The sequence below is a fragment of the Mobula birostris genome, chromosome 14 (genome assembly GCF_030028105.1).
Source record: "Mobula birostris isolate sMobBir1 chromosome 14, sMobBir1.hap1, whole genome shotgun sequence".
NCBI classification, from domain to species: domain Eukaryota; kingdom Metazoa; phylum Chordata; class Chondrichthyes; order Myliobatiformes; family Myliobatidae; genus Mobula; species Mobula birostris.
The window spans coordinates 13,835,015-13,847,631 of NC_092383.1; positions in this window are offsets into that span (position 1 = coordinate 13,835,015).

Sequence of the window (12,617 nt, forward strand, 5' to 3'; positions counted from 1 at the left end):
TTTTTTATGGAAATAGGAGTCACTGTTGTGGGGTATGTGGTAGCTAATTCACACAACACTGACTAATGTGATGATGATGAAGTATGATGTTAGAGGGGTGAAACATTGGCTAGGATACTGGTTAGAACTCCCTTGCTTCTCTTGAACAGGTGGTACAGAACCTTTCACAGAAGTTTCAACAACACAGACTGATTTTGATTTTGTTACATGGGAGATGTAATCCCTCTAATCATGCAGTGTTTCCTGAGAACTGCACTGGTTTTTCAGTATCTTCTGACAATTTTTTTCTTTCTTCTGTTCTCCACTTTGGCTGCTTACCTCTTCTCCTCACCCACCTATCACCTCCCCTGTTGCCCTTCCTGCTTCTCTTTCTTCCACGGCCCACTCCTTTTTCCTATCAGATTCCTTCTTCTCCAGCCCCTTACCTTACCTTTCCTACCCACCTGGCTTCACCTATCAACTTCTGGCCAGACCTCCTTCCCCTTCCCCCCACCTTTTTATTCTGGCGTCTTCCCCCTTCCTTTCCAGTCTAGAAGAAGGGTCTCGGTCTGAAATGTCAACTGTTTATTTATTTCCAAAGTAAAAACTCCTTACAGACAGTGGCAGGAATCGAACCCCGATCGGTAATCACCAGCTCGGTAAAGCATTGCACGAACCGCTACGCTACCGTGCCATAGGAGGCTGGATCTGGTCTGGCCAGTCTGTTTGAGGACCCTGATATGGGTAACGCAGAACTGGTGCACGCTTTTTGACCCAAAACAATGATAATTCTTTTCCTCCCAGAGAACCTGCTTGACCTGTTGAATTCATCCAACAGATCCTAGGTTGCTAACATGGTAATTCTTGAAGGAACTTCCGGCTGGTCCGTAGAATAGAGATCAGGAGTACAGAGGGCAGGTGGAATGGTTATCAGACTGCCGAAGAAAGAGCAGCTTGTTGTTTTATTAGTGGGTGTAGTGGAAATATTTATGGCCATCCAATGTTGTGGCATAATAAGCTTGTAAAAAGAAACTTGCCTGATGTAAAACTGGCCCTTGGCATGTGAAGAATTTAGGTCTCTCAGTCAATAAGTCACTCCACATCTTGCAGCTCCTGCGCCTCCACAGTACTACTATTGTCAGGAAGGAAGCTACACAGCATCCATTGCCAGGGCCACAAGACTCAAAAACTTAAGTTTCCCTAAGCCTTAAGGCTGATTAACAAGTCCACACTCCCCACCACCACTACTTTGTCATTTCCTGTCAGAGTCACCTTATGTATAGACACATGTGTACCTAGCGTCACTTTATGGGTATACAATTAATCTATGTATTTAAGCTATCTTACGTATTTATATTTATTGTGTTTTTAAATTATTATTGTGTTCTTTATCTTATTGTATTTTTTGTGTGTTGCATTGGATCCAGAGAAATAATTATGTCATTCTCCTTTACACTTGTGTACAGCAGATGTGGCCTGATTTCCTCCAGCGTTTTGTGTTTGTTTCTCAGTGTAGACTGAGTTCAAGTGTGTTTGTTTTAACCTTTAGCCCAAGTGTGGAGTACAAACACTAGCTATAGCTAATAGCTCATAAAGTTAGAGAATGTTCCTTCTGCAGTGAGACTGCTCAGTGTGGGATTTTTTAAAGAAAACCTAAAGTTAATAGAACAGGAAAGCACAGGAAGAGGCTTTTTGTCCCTCCATAATATGAAATTAACTTATCCCACCTGCCAGCACTTGGTTTGCATCCCCAACAAATGAAGGCACATGTGCTTACACTGTCTTTACTTCTCTATACATTGAATTTGGTATTTTCAGGAAGAAACAGAATTGTACCCCAAGATTCCCCTGTATCAATGCTCCTAAGAGTCCCGCCATTTACAGCATACCTTTCTCTTACATTTGACTTCCCAAAGTAAAACTATCATTCAATTGTCAGGATTAAGCTCCACCTGTGATTTATCCACCCATATTTCCAATTGACTATTTCAGCCAAATCTCTAGTAAACCTTCCTTGATGTCAACAAGACCCTCAATATTTGTATTGTTTGTAAACTTAGTTGCGTTGCTTTAAGAATTGAAGATCTGGAATTTTCTGGCTGGAAAAATGCTAAATAAAATTTCAGAAAGAGGTTTATACAAAGAGGTTTGACCATGTAGCACTCTGGGAAAGGTTTCACTGGAAGGGTTTTCTGTAGCAGCAGTGTTTGGGTTATGGCTAGAGATAACAGGGGCTTTGGAATGTGCGCCATCCCGTGAAGGGAGTGTTTTTTCTTGTCATGTGTCTGAGACCGGGGTGATCTGGGTCTTTTGTTCTGCGGAGGATGGAGAGAGAAGGTGCCAGAACGGAGAGGTCATAGACACCAGAAAGAAGTGAACTTGGAGTGGGGCCAGGAGTCAATGAAGCCCGAGGAAATCAATGGAGGACCAGCGGAAGGGAAACCGTGAGCTCCAACTTGTGCACTTTAGACTGTTTCATTAAAATTGGCCTTTTCTTTTTGTTTTACTTTACTAACACTTTAGTTTAATTAAGAATTATAAAGCTAAATTGTTTAATTGCTTATGGTGTACCGTCTGTTATTTTGTGGTACTGATTTGTAACAGGGTGACACATCACACAGCATCCACACAAACAGGAGGTTTTGCACCTCAATCTCAGACGTTTGGTGGGGCCAGAGGTTGTCTTCCCCAGACTTTCGCAGCCAACAGAACCTGAGGGTTACACTATATTTAAGAAACAAAAGTAAGCATCTTTAACCTCCATTCCCATTCCTTCCAAGTTGTGCAAAGAAGTTCTACAGGAAGGTGCCAGTAACTCAAATGATCATGTGTTACAAGAGTGGTGTGCAGAAGAGCATCTCTGATGCACATGCCAAATCTTGAAGTGGACGAGCAGCAGCAGCAGAAGACCACAGTGGGTTCCACTCCTGTACCCAATAAAGTGACACTGAGTATATATGGACAGTGGCAGTTGAGTGTGCACAGTAATGTCAAATAGTAGGCAGCAGATATTTCAGCATCACTTGCACAGGCTTGTTCAGCATGTATAAGGCCTTTAAATGTCATGGACCTTATAAGACCATAAGACAATGAAGCATAGGCTAATCTCTTCTCCAGAGTCAAGCTGGTGAACCTCCAATCCACTATTTGACTAGTAATGTATAGTCAGCTCTAAACACATTTTTCCAGATCAGGAAATAGTGATTAAATGACTTGAAGTTTGTTCAAGTTTAATTGTTATTCAACCATACATTTGTCTACAGCTAAGTAAAACAACCTTACCTGGGGCCAAGATGCAAAGCACAGTCCATAGCTATGTAGTCATTGGGTATATTTAAGGCAGAGGTAGATAAATTCTTGATTAGTCAGGGCATGAAGGAATACGGGGAGAAGGTCGGAGACTGGGGCTGAGAGGGAAATGGATCAGCCAAGGTGAAATGGCAGAGAAGACTCGATGGGCCAAATGGCCAAATTCTGCTCCATTATCTTATGGTCTTATATTCTTCTGATAGCACATACAGTCACAAAAATAATATTAATTCATCCCTGAGTGCCATCAGCTGAAGATTGATGGTGGATGGGATGTTGTCCTGGAGCCATATTTCTGCAAGAACAAGCACATAGCAGTTCCTCATCACACGCTAGTGTAGCTGCAGGCAAACTGAGTGAACATTAGAGAGCAGCCCTGACAGGAGGGAACAGCCCTCAACCCCTAAAAAACTCCAGTCCACCCACCACTCCTCTGCTCTCTCCTACACTGCCTTCAGCACATCCTCCCCTGGGCAAGGAAAGAGAATGGGTTAAACTGAAAATGCAAAATAATTTCATAGTTTTATAGTTCTGCGACTGTTGATATTACCTTATGACGTACAATTTCAAAATGAGCCATTTAACTATAAAGTTGGTAAATGGGGAGTGAATACCTCATAAAGATGTCAGTTGTGTTTTAAAAATGAAAGCTTTCAGAATGCTGTAGTGCATAAGCAGATTTCTGATCCATTTATTTATCACACGTACATTGAAACATACAGTGAAATGCGTCCTTTACATTAACAAGGGCATGCCTTTAAGCGGGGGGATAATTTCAAAGGTGTTGCGAGGGGCAAGTTTTTTAAGTAGAGGGTGGTGGATGTTTGGGGTGGTGATAGAGGCAGAAACATTAGAGACTTTTAGAAGACGTTTAGATAGGCATGTGAATGTGAGGAAAATGAATAGAAATTATTTAACCCATTCTTCCATCCTCTTTAGTAATGAAACTGCTGCAAGTTAACACGTTGCCAGAGTTGGGTCTAATCATCACTCTGATATTTCAAAGTTCTCTCTCTCTGCTAAGAGAATCAGTCAGGAAATGGATGAGATGGAAGATTAGATTGTTCTGCTGCATGGCAGAACAATCACAGGGATGTAAATCCAACTTCTGTTTCCTCTGTCCTTAAATAGCAGCAGCTATCTAAATTCAGAAATCGGAGGTGCCAAGAGACTTGGAAGTCGTCATGTGGGATTTGCCTAAAGGGTAATTTGCAGGTTGAGTCGGTGCTAAAGAAGGCAAACACAATGATAGCATTTATTTCAAGAGGACTAGAATATAAAAGCAAGGATGTAATGCTGAGACTTTATAAGCCATTGGTTAAGCACACTTGGAGTACTGTGAGCAGTTTTGGGTCCCTAATTGAATTGCTGGATTTTAGAGGGTTCAGAGGAGGTTCATGACAATGATCCCAGGAATTGAAAGGTTAATGTGTGAGGAGCATTTGAATGCTCTGGGCCTGTACTTGCTGGAGATTAGAAGGATGAGGGTGGACCTCACTGAAACCTGCCGAATATTGAAAGCCCTAGATAGAGCGGACGTGAAGAGGATGTATCCTATCATGGGGCAGTGTACGGCTAGAGGACACAGAGTCAGAATAGAATGATGTCCCTTCAGAACAATGGCGGGTGACCTCTGTCAGTCACCTAGGAATGTTCTAGATACAAATTCGGACCTTCTAAATTTAATGCCCTATTCCAATTAAACCATATCCTAGGAGAAGTTACGCTTATATCCCCTCTAACCATTGCAGTATAGGGCATCAGATATGACCAGGGGTCACTGGCATTTGCTCTGGGTTGAAGAATGAAACAAACTCTGTGTAACAAATTCCTAGTTTGAATATCATTATCTCTATGTCAAATCCATTCATTGCTTCTAGTGGAAGATCAAAATCAGACTGAGAAGCCTAGGTTTAACTATTTTCAATTCCACTACTAATAATAGTAACTATAGTCTAACACTTTTTTATTGCTATTTTGAATGATTTTGATTAGAGCGGATTGGCTCTGTGGTCAACAAACAACACAATGTTAAATTGAACTGAACTAAACATTCCTAGTTTCAGGTTTCGGCCGGAAATGTCGACTGTACTTTTTTCCATAGATGCTGCGTGGCCTGCTGAGTTCCTTCAGCATTTTGTATGTATTGCTTGAACGTTCCTAGATGTTTCAAGGACTCTGCGGTTTGATGTTTAATAGTCTGTGTGTTATTTGCTCATTTTTTGCTGTTTGTGTGATTTGTACCTTTTTTGCGCATTGGGTGTTTGATGTTTTCGTTGTACAGGTTCCATGATGTTTCTTTGTTTCGTGGCTGTCTGCAGGAATATAGTGTCAGGGTTGTATATTGCATACATATGTTGATAATAGATAATCTCTGAATAATCAACTACAGGAAGAAAGAGACTGAACTGACCTGTGCTGAGTGCTATAGCAATAAACCACACATGTTAGTGAAGATTAACTGGATTTTTATTCACATAACACAAAATACTTAGAAATCTGAAAGAGAACTAAGCGGGCCGTCGGGGACATCATGTCTATCAGTGGAGGAGCTAGGAAATTGACCAACACAGATTTGCATTCAGCAGAAGGTTGGGATGAAAGTTTCTGGGATGAAAGGGGACCAGAAACCATTCTGAAAAAAGTTATCATATTTCACTCCAGACAAAAGTCACTTTTCAGTTACTTAACAATGAGAAAACACTGAACCAATTGAGCCAATTTCCTTCAAAATCTTTCAATTTCCAAATCTTTCACAGCCAATAACTTTAACCTTTTTCTCATAACCCACTGTCTTGATACTGCTATCATCGCCATTAACCTCTCAGCACCCTCTGGCCGTAACAATATTTCAATGAGAGCTCTGTGACCCAAAAACCCCATCCCATTGTTACCCGCACTTGCTAGTTCAGGTATTTCCCTTAACAGCTGCCTGCCAGATGTTGTGTTATTTGTTCAGACTATTCCACAAGCATGTGTTCCATAGTTAAACAAACATTTAAACAGTGGGAATTAGCTGTGTAATCTTGTCAGCTTGTAAATTCAGCCAGCCTTCATTACTCTGTAGGGTTCTGCTTTCTGTTAATTTCAGCCTGAGGGTTTCAGCTCCGGACCTGAGTTGTGTTCACCCATGACCCAGAGACATGACTCTTTCAATCTCTTTATGCCTGTTTGGCTTGCCACAAGCTTCCCATTCAGCGGGGCACGAGAGCTTGATATGTTCACTTCCCAATTAAACCTAGGATTCTGATTGGCTAGGTATAGGTTTCGGCTTCTGAATCTGAGTCTGAATCAGATTTATTATCACTGGCATATGTCGTAAAATTTTGTGGCAGCAGTACAGTGCAAAATGTAAAAAATTACTATAAGTTATAATGAAAAATAAATAGAGTTAAATAAGAATAGAGAAATTGTGTTTGTGGGTTCATGGACCATTTAGAAATCTGATAGCTGAGGGGAAAAGGTGTTCTTAAAAAACTGAGTGTGTGCCTTTAGGCTCGTGTACCTCCTCCCGATGTAACAATGAGAAGAGGGCATGTATCAAATGGAGAGGGTCCTTCATGATGGACGTGATTCTTTTGAGCCATTGCCTTTTGAAGATGTCCTCAATGGTGGGGAGTGTTAGAAACTGGAACACAGGAACAGGCCACTCAGCCCACAATATTGTGCCAAACCAGCTAGAAAGCATATCAAAAACACCCAAACACTAATCCCTCCACCTTCCTGCATCTATGTGCCTGTACAAACGTCTCTTAAAAGTCTCCAATATATTTGCCTCTACCACCATTCCAGGCATCCATGACTCTCTGAGTAAAAAAACTTACCCCTCACATCCCCCTTCAACCTACCCCTCTCACCTTCAGTTCAATGTGTTGTGCCCCTGATGGGGCAGCTGAGTGTGCAACCCTCCGCACTGCGGCCTCTTCGACCAGATTGGGTTGTATCCTCTGGAGTGCTGGAGGCCAAGGAGAGACCCGATAAAAGTTTATTAGAGGCATAGATAGCGTAGACTTGTCAGAATCTTTTTTTCCCAGGGTAGAAATGTCAAGTACTATTTAAGGTGAGAGGGGAACATCTGAAGAGATGGCAAATACAAGGGGGGGGGGTAATTTTAAGGTGATTGGAAAAAAGCATAGCAGGTGTCTGAGATAGTTATTTTTTTACAGAGTGTAAAATGAATAAAATGTGTGCCAGAGCTGAGATAGAGGCAGATTTATTAGGGACATTTAAGAAACTCTGAGATAGGCATATGGATGAAAGAAAAATGGAGAGGAATGGGGGAGGGAGAGTTAGATTGATCGTGGAGTAGGTTAAGAGGTCGGCACAAAGGGCCCGTAATGTGCTATAGCGTTGTACGTTCTATGTTCTCTGAGCAGGGCAAGCTTTTAACACATAGGCTGTTGGGTGTCTGGAACAGAATGCCTGGAGAATTGGTGGAAGCAGATACAGCAGTGACGTTAAGAGGATATGAAACAGACATATGAATACGTTTGTAAGTAATGGATGGATATGGAACCATCTGCAGGCAGAAGAGATTTAGTTTAATTTTGCATTGAGTTTGGGACAGACATTGTGGGCGTTCCTGTGCTGTACTGCTCTACCTTTCTGGGACAGAATAAGCTGCGATCGGCAATGTCGTGAATGCCTACATCAGCAGAGATGTTGCAATGGTGCACAAAAAGTAGAGTTGTATGAAATGAGAAGGAAGCACTTAAAAACCTTATGAATAAAATAGAGATCAGGAGATTTAAACAAAGGTTGGAAGCTTGCATGGACCCACGTCTAAACACTAAGAGATTCTGCAGAGGAAGAAAATAGCCAGTCGGTGGTGTAGTGCATCTGCACCGGACTTCAAGGCAAGTGGGTCCCAGGTTCAAATCCAGCGGCTCCCTGCTGGGTTGAGAAAAAAAACTAAAGAAATGGCACGGAAAGGAACACCACCAACAACAAACACATAAAATGCTGGAGGAACTCAGCGGGACAGGCAGCATCTATGAAGGGGAATAAAGAGTCCATGTTTTCGATCCAGACGCTTCATCAGGAACTGTGTCCATTTTGAGCTCAGAAGTTCTGCCTGCAGTACCCACTGACCTGCTTTCATCCAATGTGCATCATACAGTATGCCTTCAAAGATGATTCATTCAGTTTTCTGTTACCTGCTGATGTTGTCTCAGTAAGTTGAACACTTCAAGATTCAACACGAGTTTGGAAGCTTTCATGGACCCCTGTCTAAACACAAGAGATTCTACAGGTGCAAACACTAGGAAATCTGCAGATGCTGGAATTTCAAGCAAAACTCTTAAAAGTTGCTGGTGAACGCAGCAGGCCAGGCAGCATCTCTAGGAAGAGGTGGAGTTGACATTTCAGGCCGAGACCCTTCGTCAGGACTGATTCTACAGATGATGGAAATCCAGAGAAACACACACAAAATGCTGAAGGAACTTAGACAGCATTTCCGGTACACAAGTGTAAAGGAGAATGAAATAATTGCTCCTCCAGATCCAATGTAGCACAAAATCCCCCCACAATAGTCCAGACAAAGAACAGAATAAATGAAAATACATAGATAGCTTATGTACATCTATTGATTGTATATCCATAAAGTGACGCTAGGTACATATGTGTCTATACGTAAGGTGACTCTGACAGGAAATGATAAAGTAGTGGTGGTGGGGAGTGTGGACTTGTTAATCAGCCTTAAGGCTTGGGGAAACTTAAGTTTTTGAGTCTTGTGGGCTTGGCATGGATGCTGTGTAGCTTCCGTCCTTACAACAGTGGTACTGTGGAAGCGCTGGAGCTGCACGATGCGGAGTGATTTATTGACTAAGAGACCAAACTTCTTCACATGCCAAGGGCCAGTTTTACATCAGGCAAGTTTCTTTTTACAAGCTTGTTATGCCACAACATTGGATGGCCATAAATATTACGACTGCACTCACTAATAAAACAACAATCAGCTCTTTCTTTGGCCATCCTGATAGCCATTCCACCTGCCCTCTATACTCCTAACCTGCGTTCTACACACTAGCCTGAGGTTCCTTCAAGAACGTCTATGTCGGTAACAAATGATCTGTTGAAGCAATTCAGCTGGTCACGCAGCGTCCCTGAGAGGAAAAGAATTATCAATGTTTTGGGTCAAAACCGTGCACCAGTCCTGTGTTACCCACATCAGAGTCCTCAAACTCGGACCAGGCAAAGCAGATCTATCGGCAACGCTTTACCAAGCTGGTGATCACCGATCCGGGTTTGACTCCTGCCACTGTCTGTAAGGAGTTTTTACTTCTCCCTGTAACTGTGTGGATTTCCTCCGAATGCTCTGGTTTTCTCCCATATTCCAAGGATGTACAGGTTACGGTTAATAAGTTATGGGCATGCTATGTTGGTGCTGGAAGCATACTGAAACATATGTGCTCCCAGCACGTAGAATCAGACTCAATGGAAATTACAGCACAGATTAGTCATAGAAAATCAAAGGTAGGCCCTTCAGTCCATCTAGTCCATGCTGAACCATTTAAACTGCCTACTTCCATCAAGCTGCATCAGGACCATAGCCCTCCCCACCCCTACCATCCATGTACCTATCCAAACTTCTCTTAAGCATTGAGATTGAGCTAGCTTGCATGCACCAGTTCGCTGGTAGCTCGTTCCACACTCCCACGAAATTGGGACCTCATGGGTCGTTGGCAAGCAGGTGGCCATCGGGTGAATCAGGCAAGGTTAGGGGTAATGAATAGAGTACATTCCTGCCCAATTCATATCCATTCCCGTCCCAAAATGGGGATAGCCATCTTCCCAAATTAACTTTGCAAATACTTGAAATGCAATTGCACTTACTTCACTCTGTGTAGTATATAACTAAATATGTGTGAGACAGGCTGAGAAAAGTTTTGATTAAAAATGAAAGTAACTCAAATATTTTACATCCTTAGTAGATGGGTTAGACAGCCATAGCATTACAAAACCGTACAGCCTATAAACAGGCCATTCAGCCAACAGTGTCTGTGTTGACCATCATGGTGTACTCTTGCCTGCACTAATTATGAATCCATCTATGCCCCACTCATTTAAGTGCCTTTTAAGATCCCTCTTATGATTAAATAATTCTTATTTATCAACATCAGATCATTTTCGCATCACTTCTGTTCTGATGGCAGTGATGAAGTTCTCTTTGCACATGAAACCAGGCTTTCTAACTTCGGGGCAATTTAATTTTGTTTCTGTCACCACCTTCAGACAAACCACATTCCTCCCTCTGTAAGACCCAGACCCTTGACTTACGCAGCCTTACATAGACTTACCCTGACTCTGGGATCCAGCTGAACCTATTTATCGTGTAACTATGTTTAACCCCTTGCTCAGTCCAACTTCCTACCCTTATCACAAATATGTGTTCCGTAATAAGCAAATAACTGAAGAACATTTTGTACCAAAGAAATTCATTGTTTTTGTTGTACCTACTTTATGGTCAGTAGCTGCATCAGTTCTCTATCCACAATTAAATTGACATCAGTCAATGAGAATATTTATACCTATTAAATCTTTGTCTATGGAAACCATTTAACAAAGTTAATCCAGCAAAAACATAAACACGAGGAATTCTGCAGATGCTGGAAATTCAAGCAACACACATCAAAGTTGCTAGTGAATGCAGCAGGCCAGGCAGCATCTCTAGGAAGAGGTACAGTCGATGTTTCAGGCTGAGACCTTTCATCAGGACTAACTGAAGGAAGAGCTAGTAAAAGATTTTCACTTACTAAAGCTCTTACTAGCTCTTCCTTCAGTGAGTCCTGACGAAGGGTCTCGGCCCGAAACGTCGACTGTACCTCTTCCTAGAGATGCTGCCTGGCCTGCTGCGTTCACCAGCAACTTTGATGTGTCCAGCAAAAACATGTTTTCATTGCAATAATTTAACAGCATCTTCAGTAGCTTCTTATCATCAACAAAATCCAAACTACTTTTTAATCTTTTTATTTGGTTAATCAAGAAGAATTATGTAAGTACTGAAAAGTCAAATACTTGTAACACAAGATTAAGTTGTCCTAATTTTCTGGACGATATGTTAGCTAGAACCCTTTAGCTGTTGTGAAGCAAGGTAGACTTGAATTGCCTACAGAAGTCTGAGTTTCCACACCACCAGGTTCAGAAACAGCCACGTACTTTCCTGCAAACACCAGGTTCTTCAAAGTTCAAAGTAAATTGGTTATCAGAGTTCATATAGGTCACCATAAACTACCCCAAGATTCATTTTCTTATGGGCACACCCAGTAAATCTGTAATAGAATAATAACCAAAATAGAATCAATGAAAGATGCCACCAACTTGGGCATTCAACTAGTATGCAAAAGAGAACAAACTGTGCAAATACAAACACCAGAAAAAATAAAAATAAACAAACAAACAAACAAACAAATAAATAAGCTATAAATATCCAGGACATGAGATGAAGAGTCCTTGAAAAGGGCACATTTCACTGATGGGGCAAGTGAAGTTACAAACAAGAGAAAATCTGCAGATGCTGGAAATCTGAGCAAAATGCTAGAGGAATTCAGCAGACCAGGCAGTACCTATGGAAAAAAGTACAGTCCACGTTGGAAGTTATCCAGTTTGGTTCATGAACCTGATGGTTAAGGGGTAATAACTCTGCCTGTGAGTTCTGAGGCTCCTGTACATTCTTCCTGATGGCAACTGCACAGCTCTAATCACTACCTCACAGTGAAACGCAACAGACCATCACTTCTTGTACTACCATTAACTTGTCTCTGATTGTGTCTTCCCCCCCCCCACCAATGTTTTTAGACGTTTTCTCTCTTTCTTTATTTACTATCTTGTATAACTTACGTCCAATTTATAATTTGTGTGGTTGTTGTCTGTACCTTTGAGCCTGTGATGCTGCTGTAAGCAAATTGGTTTATAATTGTGCTTGTACCGCACGGTGCGTACACCCATGACAATAAACGAATTGACTTGATGTTTACCCACATTCCCTCATCCCAAAGCACTAAAAAGGAAAATGGAAGCAAGTTGATCAAGATTCTCGGGAAACCACGTGCTTGTTAAAGTCTGTAGTAGCAATTTTAACCTGATTCACCAGGAAGGGTGACATAGCCTCACTTTATCCAGTCTATAAGTGCTTAGTTCTAAGAGTTCACACTGGATTTCAATCAGCCCGATGATGAGAATATTTTCTGTTCATCCTCGCAGTAGTAGGGGCGAGTAAATTCCTCTAAATTATATTTCACATGCTCCATACACGTTTTAAACTCTTTGCTTAAAATTTGGACCCAATCATCTAATGGCAGATTTACGACCAGCGAATAGTCTGCTAATTT